Genomic DNA, 19541 nt, shown 5'->3' with positions numbered 1-19541 from the left:
ATTAGCCGGGTGACGTGGTGCCTGCCTGTAATCCCAGCTACTCAGGAGGCTGAGGCAGGAGAATCAGAGGCAGAGGTTGTGGTAAGCCAAGGTTGCGCCATTGCACTCCAGCTTGGACAAGAAGAGCGAAACTGTCTCAAAGAAGAAAAAAGAGTTAAGAGGTAGAGAATGAAAACATCAGAAAATATACCTAGGGCTTGGTTAAATGTGACCCCTGTATTACAGAATTACAGGATAATGCAACACAAAATATTCCTGATGTGATTGTGATTTACCTTGAACTTTGCTATGAGCTGTGAAAAAGAGAAAATTTCATTTCAGTGCAACCATAGTGTGCATTATAATGTAAACAAAAAACAGAAGCCCTGCCTTTTGCTAATCCATGATGTCCGATGTCCTGGGACCAGAGGGAAGTTAAAAACTGCATTGCCAATCACAACTAAATTAGCTAGCATTGGAACTCTTTAACAGAAGAGTTTATCTGAGTCCTTTATCTGAGTGATATTCAAGTAAGATATATAGTCCTCCTATATCTATGTAAAGTGATACTCAAAAGAGAGTGGCCAAGATAGTGAATTTATCTGAAATCATGTTGCATCCTTGGAACCACAAGAGATGACAAGGGAGAGAGAAAGGGTAACTTTTTTTTTTTTTTTGAGACAGAGTCTCACTCTGGAATGCAGTGGTGCAATCCTGGCTCACTGCAACCTCTGCCTCCTGGGTTCAAGCGACTCTTATGCCCAGCCTCCCAAGTAGCTGGGACTACAGGCAGGCACCACCACACCCAGCTAATTTTTGGGTTTTGCCATGTTGGCCAGTCCAATCTTGAACTCCTGGCCTCAAGTGATCCACCTGCCTTGGCTCCCAAAGTGCTGGGATTACCGTGAGCCACTGCGCCCGGCCAAAAAAGGTTAACTATCTTCTAATGCAAATAACTGTAAGAAAAAAATAATTGAAGAAAGGGTTTTTCTGTTTGTTTATGTTAATAGCAGCAATAAGATGGATGAGGGTCACTTGGAAAGAAGTTGCTGCTTGTGTTCAAAATTATCATCACTGGGGCCTGGCAAGGTGGCTCACGCCTGTAATCCCAACACTTTGGGAGGCTGAGGTGGGCAGATTGCTTGAGTTCAGGAGTTCAAGACCAGCCTGGACAACATGATGAGACTTGTCTCTAGAAAAAACACAAAAATTAGCCAGACGTGGTGGCTCACACCTGTAGTCCCAGCTATACAGGAGATTGAGATGGGAGGATCACTTGACCCCAGGAGGCAGAGGTTTCAGTGACCCAAGGTCACGCCAGTAATAACAGCACTTTGGGAGACCAAGGTAAGATGATTACTTGAACTTTTTAAGCATTCCAGTTTTGGTCTACCTCAAAGGCCTACCCATCAGCCTTTTTTCCATTCTAAAGAACCTACAAAGCTATATTTCTCCAAGGTCAATGGTTAAGATAGAAAAGGGAATTCATCTCCTTTACTCTGCATTTTAACCTTTCTCCAAACCAGAAGTCAGGAATGACATGCCATATACTGTATCCATGATATAGCTGTGTCTAATTTGGCTAAAACACAGTTATAAGAAAAGATTTCACATGAAAATCCCAATTTGGCTTCTCTTGAAAAATGGGAGGCCCAGCGCAGTGGCTTATGCCTGTAATCCCAGCACTTTGGGAGGCCGAGGTGGGCAGATCACCTGAGTTCAGGAGTTCGAGACCAGCCTGGCCAACATGGCAGAACCCTGTCTCTACTAAAAATACAAAAATTAGTCGGGCATGCTGGTGTGTGCCTGTAGGCCTAGCTACTCAGGAGGCCAAAGCAGGAGAATCGCTTGAACCCAGGAGCACTTCAGCAACAGAGCAAGACTCCATCTCAGAAAATAAAAAGAAAAATGAGAAAATCTGATGACACAGGGCTTGTGTTTCTACATGGTAACAATTAGCTAAAGCTGAGAGTAGGGGCCACCACTCTGTTTAGAAGATAAATTTTAGACAAAACCTGTTCTCAAGGGTTTCCTGCAGCCTCCATCATTTCCTATTTGTTGACCAGGCTAGCCCTGTTGGCATTTGATTTTATTATATCTCAGATGCCAGACATTTTACCTATGTATTCTTCCAACTTTAACATGGAACCACATCTGTTAAGCTTGGGAACAACCTCTAGTTACTTTCGATTCTAAATTCTTATTCTGTAATCAGGTATTTCCTATACCTTAGGACATTTAATGCTCCTCCACTTAATGTAACAGACAGTCACAGAGAAACACTTGATGGACTTTCTTCATTGATTTTTTTCAAAACAAATAGCAGGAAGAAGGCCTGAAATTTAAGTAAGCTACAGCCTTAAGGAAATCCTTCCTTTCACTGGAGAGACCAAATCCATTTACCTTCTGAAAATCTCAGTCACATTGGAGTAGCCTGCCTGTCATCCTGTCTTCTCTCTGGACTCAGAGAAAGAGGTAGAAGAAAGGGCATTGGGAGTTGAAGAAAATATAGATGAGCTAAAAGGAAATTAAGATGTTTCTAGATGACAAAAATTTTAATTGTGTTGTTGCTGAAGAGGGATCCCAATCCAGACCAAGAGAGGGTTCTTGGATCTAACGCAAGAAGGAATGTAGGGCAAGTCCATAGAGTAAGATGAAAACAAATTTATTAGGAAAGTAAAGGAATAAAGAATGGCTACTTCATAGGCAGAGCAGCAGCATGGGTCGCTCAACTGCTTATACTTATTGTTCTTGATAATATGCTAAACAAAGGGTGGATTATTCATGAGTGTTCTGGAAAAGGGGTGGGCAATTCCTGGAACTGAGGATTTCTCCCCTTTTTAGACCATGTAGGGTAGCTTCCTAATGTTGTCATGGCATTTGTAAACTGTCATGGTGCTGGTGGGAGTGTCTTTTAGCATGCTGATGTATTATAATTAATGTATAATGAGCAGTGAGGATGACCAAAGGGCACTTTCATTGCCATCTTGGTTTTGGTAGAATTTGGCCAGCTTCTTTACTGCATGATGTTTCATCAGCAAAGTCTTTGTAACCTGTATAGTGTGCCAACTTCCTATCTCTTCTTCTGACTACAAATACCTAACCTCCTGAAAATGCAGCCCCATAGGTCTCTTCTATTCAAGATGCAGTCCAAAATGGAGTTGCTCTGTGTGGGGATTCACTCAGGGTGGGGATTCACTCAGGGTAGTAGCAAAAATATTAAAGGAAAAATATTAGAGATTGCTTTAAGGAATAATCACAAACCTTCTTGGAAGGCTGAGAGGTTTTTGCATAGTTTCAGTAGAAGTTTTGGCTGAAGGGAGCCTAAGTCTCCTTTACATTTAGTTAATAAGAAAAGCAAATAGCTAGAGTATGTGGAGGAATTTATCTGAATAACTTGTTTACTCATGTGGTCTTAAAACTAAACTTTGAGCTGGATGGCCCTCTCAGGGGAGGTCGATCAGGAAGATTACTCTCTAATGGTGTTTGCCTTAGGCTCTCAGAACCTGGCCTTTAATCTTTCTCCACAAGTGTGTTGACTTAGAGCCTCTGTTATTAAATCTATACTGAATAAATGCCAGTCTCACTGGCTGGTGAGGGCCGGCAGTCACAACTGTTCAGAGCACTCTCCAGGGAGTCTGTAAGCATCCCAGACACTCAGTCAAACTGGCAAAGCATAATACCTGTGTGTTAGTGTACTTTATTCATCTGTTGTTGAGTCAGGGGCTGAAGGACAGACCCCTGCAGTTGGTGACCCCAACAGCTCTGGTTTGAATGCCTCTGACATATTTTCCCCCTCCCATTTATAAGAGAACCTTAATCCTGAGTTGTAGAGGGATGAAGATCCATCTTCTGTAACTTCTTCAGGCTGAATAGGGGCAATGATATTCCTGCTTAACAATTAGGGTCTCTTGTACTTGTGGTAGAGAGGCACCCAGTCAGAAAGCATCAGTATGGTGAAGGCCATTCATAACTTCGAGTTCCAATGAAAGGTGCTATCTAGAAGATGAAAAAGTGTTCAATTTAAGGAAACATTCAGTAAGCTTATCCTGCATTCCTCCACAAAGAATACAACAGCAATATGTTCCATAACAGTAAAGCAAAATAAGTAAAATTATCCCAAGTAAACTAAATTAGAAGGATTTCCATGAACCGGACAACTGTTGGAACCAAGCTGATACAGGGTTGCCAGGTGATTCCAATATGTGCCTAGAATTAGAATACTTATTCAAACTTTTTTACAGTACCCATTCATCTGTCTTGTTTCTTCTGAGCTGTAGCCAAAGATCACTGTTGGTTCACAGGAATAAGCAGTCAGTCTAAATTGCAGGAAAAAAAACAAAACATAACATAAAAACAACTGATGAGACTAGACTCTAACTGCAGGTGTATCATAGTTCTTGAAACATAATTTTTTCTCTTTCCAGTTTCCCATTTTTACTAATGACAAAACATACTAAGATCGATTTGCTTGCAAAAATAGGCTTTTTTTGAAAAGAGAAATTGAGTAGAGAGAAAACAAATATGCTCCAAATTTTGTTCACAGGAATATACTTTACTCAATTGCTAAAAGCTGTAAATAGCTCAAAAGAGAAGTTGCCTTGACTCTGAAAAACAAAACAAAGGATTAGCAATTTTAAGCAAAAGGTCAAAAAGATTACTTCAATCTTCTATTAGGTCAGTCCATGCAGTTAACTCCTGTTGATATTCATGAACAATACAACTCTCCATGAGAGTCCTGAGAGTTTTTTCCTCTATTCTAATGTCACAATCTTCAGAGTCATCAGAAACCTGCATTAAAGAGCCCTTGTCAAATTTCTATAGCTGATTATACACCACCTTTTGAAGAGGATTAAAACAAGACAAGAATGGTCTATGGACGACAAAAACTTAGGACAGCCATTATTATTTTTATTTTTTTCTATTTTATATTTATTTTTATTTTTTGAGATGGGGGTCTCACTCCATTGTCAGGCTGGAGTGCAGTGGTACAAGCATGGCTCACTGCAACCTCCACCTCCTGGGCTCAAGTGATTCTCCTGCCTCAGCCTCCTGAGTAGCTGGGATTACAGGTGCACACCACCACACCTGGCTAATTTTTGTATTTTTAGTAGAGACGGGGTTTCCTCATATTGGCCAGGCTGGTCTCTAACTCCTGACCTCAAGTGATCCACCTGCCTCAGCCTCCCAAAGTGCCGGGATTGGCTGGGCGCAGTGGCTCACTCCTGTAATCCCAGCACTTTGGGAGGCCAAGATGGGAGGATCACAAGGTCTGGAGTTTGAGACCAACCTGACCATCATGTAAAACCCCTTCTCTACTAAAAATACAAAATTATCCGGGCATGGTAGAACACAACTGTAATCCCAGCTACTCAGGAGGCTGAGGCAGGAGAATCACTTGAACCCAGGAGTTGGAGGTTGCAGTGAGCTGAGATCATGCCACTGCACTACAGCCTGGGTGACAGAGTGAGACTCCATCTCAAAAAAAAAAAAGTACTGGGATTACTGGGGTGAGCCACTGCACCCAGCTAGGACAGCCATTATTAAAGCTGCAATGGATTAGGAATTTTGGTTACCTCTGTGGCACACAATAATTTTACATAACTATAATTATTAATAACAGACACTAAGTCATATCAGAATGATAGGGGTTTCCCATAATTTTGGAACACATACCAATAACATATTTATACAAATACAGTGCAAAGAAAGCCACCATTTCACATTTGGCAGTACTTCCTATATGATTTTTATACCAAATAAGCCAGTTTCACCTTTGCATTAATGTACTATTAATGTTAAAGCCAATTCTTAATAAAACCTTATAGACAAATCTATCCAATTTTATGTCTGACCATAAGGTAAGAGTCTTGAAAAACTTTTGCAATGCTTTACAAATTTTTGTGAAAGAGCAGATCAGTGCTCTAAGAAAAACCTGTTGTGCTTTTATTCCAATGTTCAATTTATGGAAAAACTGAATAACCCTCTAACTTTAGCGAATAGATTCACACACAGATTTTCTTTTACAAGGTTTGTAAAACCAGATTTTCTTTCACAAGGTTTTTCACAAACCTTCCACAACTTGCACAAGACTTCAGCTTTATCCTAACTTGAAACAATAATTTAACCCCTTAAGCATAAAAAAATACATTCCCATGCCTTCTTATAATCTTTTACCAAAAACACATTTCACTTTTCTTACATACCTTGCATGTAAAACGGTTTTTACTTCCCAAAGATTACTTAAGTCACATAAACTAAAAGACATTACACTTTTTACTTTTCTGACAAGAATATTTGAATTAAACTCTCATTTTTAAAGACAATCAGAGCTCTTTCATATATAAACATCACATACAACACATAAATAGGCAGACAGAAGAAGATCCAGTAGTTGTAAGATTTTTTTTTTTTGCTAGTTTCTTTTTCTTTTCTTTTCTTTTTTTTTAAGACAAAGTCTCACTCTGTCTCCAGGCTGGAGTGCAGTGGCACCATCTTGGCTCACTGCAACCTCCGCCTCCCAACTTCAAGCAATTCTCGTGCCTCAGACTCCTGAGAGCTGGAATTACAGGTGTGTGCCACCATGCCTGGCTACGTTTTTTTTTTTTAGACAGAGTCTTACTCTGTCCCCAAGGCTGGAGGGCTGGAGGGCTGGAGTGCAGTGGTGCAGTCTTGGTTCACTGCAACTTCTGCCTCCCTGGTTGAGGCCATTCTCCTACCTCAGCCTACCGAGTAGCTGGAACTACAGGTGTCCGACACCATGCCCAGCTAATTTTTGTATTTTCAGTAGAGACGGGGTTTCACCATGTTGGCTAGGATGGGCTTGATCTCCTGACCTTGTGATCTGCCCTCCTCAGCCTCCCAAAGTGCTGGGATTACAGGCGTGAGCCACTGCACCGGGTCAATTTTTTGTACTTCTGGTAGAGACAAGGTTTCATCATGTTGGTCAGTCTGGTCTCAAACTCCTGGCCTTAAATGATCCACCTGCTTTGGCCTACCAAAATTCTGAGATTACAGGCATGAGCCACCTCACCCAGCCTCATTTGCCACTTGCTTTCTTCTTTTTTTTTTTTTGAGACGGAGTTTTGCTCCTGTTACCCAGGCTGGAGTGCAATGGCGCGATCTCGGCTCACCACAACCTCCGCCTCCTGGGTTCAGGCAATTCTCCTGCCTCAGCCTCCTGAGTAGCTGGAATTACAGGCACATGCCACCATGCCCAGCTAATTTTTTGTATTTTTAGTAGAGACGGGGTTTCACCATGTTGACCAGGATGGTCTCGATCCCTTGACCTCGTGATCCACCCGCCTCGGCCTCCCAAAGTGCTGGGGTTACAGGCGTGAGTCACTGCACCTGGCCTGCCGCTTTCTTAATTGGATTACTGGCTTCAGGGTGGAGCCCTTGGAGGGAAAGGCGAGAAAAGCATACAGTTTCTATGACAGGCACAGCTGGAAGGCAAAGACAAATCCCCAAAATGATGGGTCCCATTTTTATACTGGATCCTGGATCCTTAAAAGAGAAATGCGAAAGAACAAGACAGAGCAAAGATTTTACCATGCATTTCTTTGAGTCTCACCCTGTCGTCCAGGCTGGAGTGCAGTGGCACAACCTCAGCTCACTGCAACCTCCACCTCCCAGATTCAAGCAATTCTCATGCCTCATCCTCCCAAGTAACTGAGATTACAGGCACGCACCGCCGTGCCTGGCTAATTTTTGTATTTTTAGTAGGATGGGGTTTTACCATGTTGGCCAGGTTGTTCTCCATCTCTTGACCCCAAGCAATCTGACTGCCTTGGCTTCCCAAAGTGCTGGAATTACAGACATGAGCCACCATGCCTGGTAACTGTACATTTCATTGCAAACCAATCCAAAGCCAATTAGCCCATTCCCCATGGGAGTCTTATTTCTCAGTGGTGGGGTTGGGATATTGCCTTACCTTACAGGTGGCCAAGAGCATACTTCTCTAATCTAAACGTGCAAAGAACTGAGTATCCTCCCATAACTGCCATTACCCATACCCAATTATTACACATCAAAGCTCTCATATAATGTGAAGTAATTTTTGTTACCTCCAAAAGTCAAAAACGTCAGAATGTAAAACAGAACAGAGCCTTAGATTTTGAGAAGGATCTATTCACTTTTAATTCCTGAGGTTTCATTAGGAAAACATACCTTTTTCCCAAAACAGGGTCTGTAGCGCCTACTCCAAGGAGGAGTCCCAGGCTGTTAGAGCTTGAATAAGCTGACTTTTAATAATAGAGCTCTTTAAAAAAAGAATCCTTTAAAATCTCTTATTACCTGACTTTAGCCAGGCCAAATTGCCAATATTTCTGGCTTTTGAATTTTACCAAAAGTAACTTCACAAGTTACAGCATTGGGCAATTTCTATTTCTCTTCCCAGCAGGGGCTTAGAGCACCAATTTTGAGCTTGCAATGGCTTTCAATTGCTCAAGATAATTTTTTTTTTTTGAGATGAAGTTTTGCTTTTGTTGCCCAGGCTGGAGTGCAAATGACATGATCTCAGCTCACTGCAACCTCTACCTCCTGGGTTCAAGCGATTCTCCTGCCTCAGCCTTCCGAGTAGCTGGGATTACAGGCATGTGCCACCACACCCAGCTAATTTTATATTTTTAGTAGAGACGGGGTTTCTCCATGTTGGTCAGGCTGGTCTCAAACTCCTGACTTCAGGTGATCTGTCTGCCTTGGCCTCTCAAAGTGCTGGGATTACAGGTGTGAGCCACCACGCCCAGCCTCAAGATAATTTTTAGAGCTAACTATGACATGAATTCTAAAATTCCAGTCCACTGAATGGCAGAGACCAAAAGAAAGTACTACCATGTGGTTACAAGGTCAAGCCACCCAGAGTGGGGTGGAATGATCTTCTGACCAGGAGATTCAACATGTGGTCTCTGGGAAAGATGAAAAGTGGACAGTTGCCCTGAGTAACAGAAAAATAGAGAAAGGACAGAAAGGGAAAAAAGCTTTGCCTGCAGCAGGGTAGGGGAGGCAAGGTGAGAGAAACACCCACCCACTGCAGCAACACTGAATCAAAAGTCAGGCAGCCACTTGTCACTAGCAAAGGGATCTTCCCCAGCATCCTATTAGTTCTCAAGTTTCCCCCTTTAGGAATAAAAAAGTTATTTATGTCCCCGGATCCTGTACATCCCTAGTCCCATCACCCATAGGCATCGCTTCCCTTTATTTGTCTAGAAATCGTCTTCCACCACGTGGCTGTGCTGGAATCTCTGAATCTGCTGTGATTCTGAGGGCTGCCTGATTCGTGAATCATTCATTTCTCAATTAAACTCCCTTAAATTTAATTCAGCTGATTTTTTTTTCTTTTAACACATGGTATCAGAATTGGGTAATTATCTGGCTTGGATCCAGTTAGAGGCCTCTTACATCTGATTGAAACATAAAGAAACTGGTGGTAAATTTATAGGGAGTGTAAAATTTGACTTTGAAAAAATTGCAGGAATTTTTGTGTTCTATCCCTTTGTTCCATTTTTCTTATATGCTTAGGTAGGAAAAAAAAAAAATCATCAGCTAAGTTAATCAAGGGCACCTGAAAGTAAAGCTAATATTTAAAGTAAAAATGGGATCCTTAATTTCTGGAAAACTGAGCTCCTTCCAACTTACGCATTAAACACAGAAAATAGCATAGACTTACAGAAATGATGAAATCTTCCTAAAGGTAACTTAACAGTGGAATGTTCTGAATGAACAACAACACACTGAAGTACATTTAAAAATGAGGGCTCCCAGGCTGGGTGTGTTGGCTCACGCCTGTGATCCCAGCGCTTTGGGAGGCTGAGGCAGGCAGATCACCTGAGGTCACGAGTTCAAGACCAGCCTGATCAACATGGAGAAACCCTGTCTGTACTAAAAATACAAAATTAGCTAGGCATGGTGGCACACGCTTGTAATCTCAGCTACTTGGGAGACTGAGGCAGGAGAATTGCTTGAATCCAGGAGGTGGAGGTTGCAGTGAACTGAGATCGTGCCATTGCACTCCAGCCTGGGCAAAAAGATCGAAACTTCTTTTCAAAAAATTAATTAATTAATTAAATAACAATGAGGGCTCCCAAAAATTAAATCTGCTAACCTTTTAATTTAGTACTATCCCCATCCAAAGGAAATAGACTACAGCACCATTTGACTGACTTTGGATAAGTAATGGGGTGTATTTTACCTGAGTAAAGGATGGCATTGGGTTAGAGGCCCTCCCCTCAGTAAAGTCCCTCTTGGTTAAAAATGGGTTAAAGATGACAGGGCCCCACTGGGGGCAAGTTTGAGCCTTGCCAGATTAATATTTGGTGCCTCCATGCTGCCAGTTGGGTGGCAACTTGCAAAATCAAGAGGCTTTTGCCTGTGGTTCCATGAAACAGAAAAAGATCATTTTCCTTTGTGTTGTGGCTTGGTCCCCAGGGCTGTGGTGCAGCCAGTCGGGTCACTAGGGCCACTCAGGGAAAGGGAACCCAGAAGCCTGACATGTTAGCAAAAGAGTAAAAGTTTCTTACCAGTCAGACTTCTGCCTCTCTCTCCCTATATAAACTGGTTGAATGAATGATAAAAATTATTGTTTATCTCCTGTGAAGTTTCGATTAATGAAAAAAAAAGGATTTATGTGGCTAGTCTTAAACTGCTGCCAATCTGCTATGCTTTATGTGTCTTCCTATATTGTTCTATCATAAAGAGGAGTTCTTTAGGATAGAACATGGGCTTAAAACCCCATAAGCCTGCTGCTCAAGATGGCCCAATAAACTGGTTGATAACAAACTTTACTGAAACAAACAAAACTGGATGAGGTCTCCATCTTGTTTTATGTCCTTGGGAACTTGACCTTGTGACCACATAGTGGTACTTTTTCTTGGTCTCTGCATTCCAAGAAACAAGAATGTTGAAGTTCATGTCACAGTTAACTCTAAAAATTATCTTAAGTAATTAAAAGCCATTACAAGCTCAAAATTGACTACTCTAGACTTCCTCTGGAAAGGGCAATAAAAACTACCCAGTGCTGTAACTCAGTAACTGAGGTTTTATCCTTTCACAGAGACAGCCCGCTTCAATTCACCACTTAGAAAATGAGTCCTTTCTTGTTTAGTATCTGCATAACCGTTACCATTTGTTGATTCTCTTCCCCTCCTGTAACCATCTTGAATTTTCCTTTCTCAGAACACCTGTAAGGTTACTTGGTAAAGTTTAAAAGCCCAAAATATTGGTCATTTGACCTGGCTAAAGCAGGGTAATTTAAAAGAACTTTTTTTTTTTTTTTTTTGAGATGGAGTTTCACTCTTTTTGCCCAGGCTACAGTGCAATGGCATGATCTCAGCTCACTGAAACCTCCACCTCCAGTTCAAGCGATTCTCCTGCCTCAGCCTCCCAAATAGCTGGGATTACAGGTGTGCACCACCATGCCCAGCTATTTTTTGTATTTTTAGTAGAAACAGCATTTCTCTATGTTGGTCAGGCTGGTCTCAAACTCCCAACCTCAGGTGATCCACCTGCCTCAGCCTCCCAAAGTGCTGGGATTACAGGCATGAGCCACCATGCCCAGCTTTAAAGAACTTTTTAAAAAGAGTGCTATTGTTAAAAGTCAGATTAATTAAAACCAGATATTCAAGCCCTAACAGCCTGAGATGCCTTGGGAAAAACAGGAGGTGCCAGAGACCCCATTTTGGGAAAAACCTGTTTTCTTCATGAAATTCCAAAAATTGGAAGTGGATAGACTACTTTCAAAATCTAAGTCTCTGTTCTGTTTTGCATTACATTAGCTGACATTTTTTACTTTGGGGAGTATCAGAAATTACATTATAAGAGAGCTTTGGTGTGTAATAACTAGGTAGAAAATATACTTTTAGAGGTGTCTAACGACAGTTATGGAGAAAGACTCAGCTCTACATGTTTGGATCAAAAAAACATGCTCTTGGCCATCTAAGAAGTATGGAGATGTCCCCATCTTCAAAGAGAAATGATACTCCCATGGAGGATAGACTGATTGGCTTTGGGTTGCTATATGATTAAATACATAGTAGTAACATTACGCTGTCTTCTCCAATAGCATTTCCCTGTATGGGGGCATCCAGGATACAATATAAAAATGAGACCCTTGGCAGGGCATAGTGGCTCACACCTGTAATCTCAGCACTTTGGGAGGCTAAGGTGGGTGGATCACAAGGACAGGCGTTCAATACCAGCCTGGCCAACATAATGAAACACGATGCCCAGCTAATTTTTGTACTTTTTTAGTAGAGACTAAAAATCTCTACTTGGGAGGCAGAGGCAGGAGAATTGCTTGTACCCACTAGGTGGAGGTTGCAGTGAGCCAAGATCCTGCCATTGCACTCCAGCCTGGGTAACAGAGCAACTCTATCTCAAAAAAATTTTTTTTTAAAAATTAGCTGGGCATAGTGGCAGGTGCCTGTAATCCCAGCTACTTGGGAGGCTGAGGCAGGAGAACTGCTTGAAGTTGGGAGGCAGAGGTTGCAGTGAGCCAAGATCACACCACTGCACTCCAGCTCAGGTGACAGAGTGAGACTGAATCTCAAAAAAATAAAAAATAAAAAGAGAGACTCTTAATTTTGGGGATTTATTTTTGCCCTCTATCTGTGCCTACTTATTAGGCCCTATAAACTACATGCCTTCCTAGCCATTTCTTCCAAGAACTCTACCCAAAAGCCAGTAACCAATTAAGAAACTTAAAATGAAAAATCTTAATGTTCTTCTGTCTGTGTAGATATATATGTGTCATGTGTATAATGTTTATATAAAAGAGCTCTAATTAATTGTCTTAAAGAAAAATAAGTGCTTAAATCAAATATTTTTTAAAAAATTAAAACTATAATATCTTTTAGTTCACGTAAATTTAGTGCTCTTTGGGAAATAAAAAACAGCTTTAAAGATATTGGTCTAAATTATACAGGTTGGATATTAGGTTTACTAAATGCTTTAAGGTCATAAACTGCTTGACTTTTAAAAATTGTTCTATTTATTTTGGAACATTAGATTCTACATAAGGCCTGGAAACAAGTGGAATTAACCATACACCCTAACTATACAAAGACGGTTATACAGAAAAGAGATTTTATATAAGAAAGACCTTGTGGCCGGGCACGGTGGCTCAAGCCTGTAATCCCAGCACTTTGGGAGGCTGAGGCGGGTGGATCACGAGGTCGAGAGATCGAGACCATCCTGGTCAACATTGTGAAACCCCGTCTCTATTAATACAAAAAAATTAGCTGGGCACGGTGGCGCGTGCCTGTAATCCCAGCTACTCAGGAGGCTGAGGCAGGAGAATTGCCTGAACCCAGGAGGCGGAGGTTGCGGTGAGCTGAGATCGCGCCATTGCACTCCAGCCTGGGTAACAAGAGCGAGACTCCGTCTCAAAAAAAAAAAAAAAGAAAGACCTTGTATAATAAATTCTTGTCCTAAAATAAAAATAACTGGTTATTCAAAAATAGAGATGTTCAGGACAAGTCAAAGTCCAAACATGTCACAGATGGTCTGTGTAAGTCATGAAAGTATTCATGAAAGGAAATTTATGCACCCAGAGTAAAAGTTGTTAAGAGTTGCCATTAAAATATGTAATTGAGACTGCTGGAGAAATAGTGTTATGGTAAAAGATTATAAAAAGGCATGAGAATGTAAATTTTTGCCCAATTTAAAGGATGAGAGAATTTTTAAATTAGGTAAGATAAATCTAAAAGTTGGGACAAATTGTGAAAGGTTTGGAAAAATTAATCTTGTAAAAAAAATTATCTGTGTGAACATACTGACAAAAATTAAAGGACTATTATTCTGTTTTTCCATAAATTGAACATATAAATAAAAACATAACAGGGGGCCAGGTGTGGTGGCTTATGCCTGTAATCCAAGCACTTTGGAGGCCAAGGTGGGTGGATCACCTGAGGTCAGAAGTTCAAGACCAGCCTGACCAACATGGTGAAACCCCGTCTTAAAAAAAACAAAAACAAAAACAAAAACAAAAAAACCACACACATAACAGGTTTTTTTTAAAAAAAAACCTGATCTACTCGACTGGCTATGGTGGCTCATGCCTGTAATCCCAGCACTTTGGGAGGCCGAGGTGGTTGGATCACCTGAGGTCAGGAGTTTAAGACCAGCCTGAACAACAAGGTTGGGTGTGGTGGCAGGTGCCTGTATCCCAGCTACTTGGGAGGATGAGGCAGGAGAATTGCTTGAACCCAGGAGGTGGAGTTTGCAGTGAGTTGAAATTGCACCATTGCACTACAGCATGGGCAATAAGAGCAAAACTCTATCTCAAAAAAAAAAAAACAACAACAACCAAAAAACCTGATCTACGTTTTCAGAAAAATTGTAAAGGATTATAAAGGTTTATAAAAATCTCACTTCATGGTCAAACTGGTTAAGCATAATATCAAGTGTTTTTATTTATTTGTTTATTTTATTATTATTATTATTTTTTTTTTTTTAGATAGAATCTTGCTCTGTTGCCCAGGCTGGAGTGCAGTGGTGCTATCTCAGCTCACCGCAACCTCTGCCTCCTGGGTTCAAGAGATTCTCTGCCTCAGCATCCCGAGTAGCTGGGATTATAGGCATCTGCCACCACATCTTGCTAATTTTTTTGTGTTTTTAGTAGAGATGGGGTTTCTGCATCTTGGCCAGGCTGGTCTTGAACTCCTGACCTCATGATCCACTCACCTCGGCCTCCCAAAGTGCTGGGATTACAGGCATAAGCCACTGCACCTGGCCAATATCAAGTGTTTTAAACCTTTAACACATTTAATAGACTTCCTCAAATCAAATTTTAGCTTCAAAATTCTTTTTTCTAACTTCTAACATTGGAATACTACAGAGGGCCCCTGAGACATCCAAAAGAAAGGTAAACAGGATTATTTAACATATTAAGTTACACAGGAAACATTGTCGAAATAAAAATAATGTTTAACCTTCTTCAGGTTATATTTTAGTGAACAATATTAATATATGTTCCAAAATTGTATAGAATTTCTAAAATTATAAGGTGTTAGAGTATATGCTATCAATCATAATTACAATTATTATGTTATAATGGACCACAGAAATAAACAAATTTCCTTGTCAATTGTGTCTTTAACTACAACTATTTAAAGTCATTTCCACAGTTAATTGCTTAATACTGATGCAGTTTCTTAAAACTTCACAAACACACAAAATCCTAGAATATGGTATCTCTTAGGAGATTCATGAAAAGATAAAAAGGATGCTAAAAAACACTCTTAAATACAGGTTTCTAATAACTTTAGAATCATATTTAAACTGGGTAAGAATTACTGAAACTTTAATGAAAAGACTGACCGGTTTATAAAACTAGTCACTTGAATAAACAAAAATTAATTGAATACCAAGAAAATACTTTGCCAGATTTTCATGGTAAATCAACTGATACTGAAATTCTTTAAATATATAATTAAATAAACTCCATGGTCTAAGCCAAATTACCTATGATAACCCATCAGTTATCAGTACTATACACCTAATTTAGAAAAACAGCTGGTATTCAAGAAGACCTAAGTCTAATATTAATTAAACATGGACACATGGAGAACCAGGAAGCCCACCTTGTCTCTCCTGAGTTCTTAAAACTTTTTTTACAGGGGCTGGGCGCGGTGGCTCAAGCCTGTAATCCCAGCACTTTGGGAGGCTGAGGCGGGTGGATCACGAGGTCAAGAGATCGAGACCATCCTGGCCAACATGGTGAAACCCCGTCTCTACTAAAAATACAAAAAATTAGCTGGGCATAGTGGCGCGTGCCTGTAATCCCAGCTACTCAGGAGGCTGAGGCAGGAGAATTGCCTGAACCCAGGAGGCGGAGGTTGCGGTGAGCCGAGATCGCGCCATTGCACTCCAGCCTGGGTAACAAGAGCGAAACTCCGTCTCAAAAAAAAAAACAAAAAACAAAACAAAAAAAACTTTTTTTACTAGAAGTAATACATTCCATGACTCATCATGGAAAATATAAAATATTCCAAATTAAATATATTGGTGTGGTAAATTATAAATGCTAAAATAGTTTATAACCAATGTTTAGTTTGTCAAACCCATATTCCTGTGAAGACAATCAAAGCTTCAGGTACATTTGACTATCTGATGGGTCATTTAAATATTTATAAATGGATTTCATTCAATTGTCATTTTCAATACATATTTTCTGGTTATAGAAAAGCTTTCCCATATAGAAGGATTGATGTTACAACACTAAGTTATGCCACAGTATATTTTTACCAGGTAAAGAAAACTTTTTATGGTTCACTGAGGACAATAAACTCCTTCACAAGCTAGAACCCAAAGATTGAATCTTCTGAGAATATCAAAGACTCTCCTTGCCATTAAGGACTAAGCTCTGATTTTTCAGTCTTGCCCAAATTCCTGTCCAAGGAGTCTTGGGATTCATGTCCTACAAACCATAAATTCTCATCAGATGGGTTTTCTTTAACCCTAGATATCATGACTTACTTTCCAACCTGACTCTCTAGCATTACATTACAAGACAAGGAAGACGATTAAAATATTGTATGAGTCTCAAAAAAAAAAAAAAAAAAAAAAAAGACTTCAAAAGAACCTTGGTCTCCACAATTTTTTAGCTTAACCTGAATATTTATTTTCTATTGATCCCAGGTCGTTAGACAAACTCAACCAAATATTAACCAGAAAATGTTTAAATTTACTTATATCCTGGAAGCCCCCTGCTTTCTGTTGTCCCACCTTTCTGGTTCAAACCAATGTATTTCTTAAATGTATTTAATTGATGTCTCATGCCTCCCTAAAATGTATGAAACCAAGCTATGCCCCTACCATCTTGGGCACATGTTCTCAGGATCTCCTGAGGGCTGTGTCACAGGCCATGGTCACTCATATTTGGCTCAGAATAAATCTCTTCAAATATTTTACAGAGTTAGACTCTTTTCATTGATACCATCCACACTGCAACAAAACTTCAGGACATTGAACTTTGAGTTTACAATCTCACAACTGAAAAGAGTCCCTCCATACTCTTGGAACTGTCCTCTCATTAGAACCCTGAAGGTAAAACTAACCAGGAAAATTTCTCCCCACAAAAAGAGGAAATCCTTGATGTGAACTTTTCCCAAGATCACGGATCAAGAATTCTACTATCATGAGACTCTTATCTTTGAATACTTTTTCCTTGTTTATTGTGGGGATCGCTCCAGCGTAGAGACCCCTAAGTGTCTCCGCCATAATGGAGCTTGAGCCCAGACACATTTCTCCCCTGCTGGACACAGTCGAGCTAAGGGAAAGAAGGAAGTGCAAGAAGTTTGATTTTGCAGAAGTTTTCTGGTTCACTGATCTAACAGTTTGGCTGGGTGAAGGCTGTGTGGTTTCACTGCACATTCTATTTCTTGAAGTTGCTGTTCTGGGCTTGTTTTATGACTCCGTTACCAGGTACTCACTGAAGCTTGTGACTATTCATATGACATTTGAAATTGTTACCTCTAAGATTTATACCTTGGTTTGACCATTGTAAAATTGATCTTGTTTCTGTGTTTCTGATTATCGGATAAGTAGAAAAGGTCACCTGTTTGTTTTATGACTTCTTGATCAATCTTTATGATAGTTGATTGTATGCTTCTCCTTTTACTAGTTTTAACTTGAATCCTAGGCTTGTAATGTTGTGATTTTCTCTTCTCCTTTGTTGTAGTTACCTCACTAAGTAACCTGACGTCAGCCACTGCAGGCTAAAGGGTATATAATGAGACCCTGTGCACAAAATAAATCACTGACTTGGGCAATCCTCGTCAGCCCTCCAGACCCCAAACTTTCCTGTCGTTCTTTTCTTCTGCGCACTCTCTCTTCCAGGTATTGGGACCCTCTTGCTGGTCAAGAGATCGCCGGCAGACGTGCCGATCTCACGGACCACAACAGTTTATGCCTCTATAAACAATTTCTCATTGTTTATAGAGACATGAGAAATGAGAAATGAAAAGAGGGTCTGTTATGTACACTTATGGAGTATATTTTTATTTGTAAATGATTTTATAGCCAGCCTTATACATGAATAACCTTGATAGATAAAAGAGAAAGACTCAAGGTAGGTGAAAAACTTCAATGGTACATACGTTGCCTCGTAATCAGTCAGAAACAGAACATTGATTCACTCCTCTTAATCCACATCATAGAGATAACATTGCCAAGAGGCCTTCACTCTTCTAAAAATGAATCATTTGTTAGGTCCTTTTTCCATGGTTTAGAATAAAAGAAACAATAATTAGAAATGTATCCCTCATGATAGGCTCTATAATGGGCTCTACTGTAAAGACTATAGTTACCCAACAGACTTTAAACTCTCTTGTAAAAGTTATACTAACCTGTAGAATTGACTACATAGAAAAATATCTATACAGCTACTGGCACTTGTGGCCTATAGAGAAATACATCAAATGTAAATTACCAAAATTCAGTTGTAGGGAATTAATGAATAGAGCACTTATCTAGGCGAGTAGACTCTTCATGTAACTCATTCTTTGACCTATTTGTGTTTAGCTGGTTTTATTTGTAGAGACACTGAATAAAGAACATACTCCAAACTCTTGGTATTATCCTCCCAATAGTCATAATAATAGTCTCCCTGGCACACTGTATTCTCTCAAAGGTTTTAAATGTTTACATACAGCCATCTCTAAAATGTCAAATAGTCTCACTTCAACTGCAATGACAAAAACTGAAAGCAATATATGGCGATGAGGACACTGTAACCTACGAATGATATACTGAGATCAGAAACGCAAAATGGTAGTAACTGAGAGTGACATTAAGGCCCTGAATTGTGGTCACACTCTCACCTAAATGAGAACCCGACCAAAAAGGGAGAATTTTTAAACAGAATTATGGGAGGCCATTGTTTTGGACCAAAACTCATATACTAGGCCCCAAACAGACCAAACCAAACAAAAAGGGAGTCACTCATGCTAAATGTGACATAATCAAACTAAGACTTTAAGGAAACACATAAACCCTAGACCAGAACAGACCAGGTTTTGTTTTTCTTCTATAAAAAGACCTTCCAACATAAGGAGGTAACCTCTACTCAGTCCTTGTTCCTACTTTTGCAAAACTCACTGTTCTACTGTTTCCCAGTGGGTTTCAAAATCAAATAAATACATTTATGATGGTGATAGTGACATCAAGGACTAAAGTTTTAGTCAATCTCTTAAATTTGAGAAATGACCAAAAGGAGGGAATTGTTAAAGCAAAGTAAATATGGCCTGAGGAGGACTCCAGACTTCTGTATTTGAGTCCCTGTGGACATATTGTAACCTAGCTTAATAGCTCCAGCCTGGGCAACAGAGTGAGACTTGTCTCAAAAGAAAAAAGAAAAGTTTTGGCCAGGCACGGTGGCTCACATGTATAATCTCAGCACTTTGGGAGGCCAAGGCAGGCAGATCACCTGAAGTCTGGAGTTCAAGACCAGCCTGACAGACATGGAGAAAACCCATCTCTACTAAAAATACAAAAAATTAGCCAAGCCTGGTGGCAGATGCCTGTAATCCCAGCTACTTGGGAGGCTGAGGTAGGAGAATCACTTG

The 19541-nt window shown here is 40.2% G+C and overlaps 1 long non-coding RNA gene across 1 annotated transcript in view; it reads right to left on the bottom strand.

The window, feature by feature from the left end:
• Positions 1-3659: 3659 nt before the first annotated feature.
• LOC105722457 (uncharacterized) overlaps positions 3660-19541 on the bottom strand; it is a 30801-nt gene continuing 14919 nt past the window's right edge. The window contains exons 3-4 of the long non-coding RNA XR_010342573.1: positions 4227-4298; positions 3660-3978 (exon numbers count right to left, since the gene is read on the bottom strand). This is a non-coding gene — a long non-coding RNA (uncharacterized LOC105722457). The remainder of the gene's footprint in view (positions 3979-4226; positions 4299-19541) is intronic.

This window comes from Aotus nancymaae, unplaced genomic scaffold, assembly GCF_030222135.1.
Source record: "Aotus nancymaae isolate 86718 unplaced genomic scaffold, 86718_ANA_hifiasm-v0.15.2.pri h1tg000014l, whole genome shotgun sequence".
Classification (NCBI taxonomy): Eukaryota; Metazoa; Chordata; class Mammalia; order Primates; family Aotidae; genus Aotus; species Aotus nancymaae.
The sequence above is the reverse complement of the archived record's forward strand: the minus strand, read 5'-3'. Positions and strand labels throughout refer to the sequence as shown.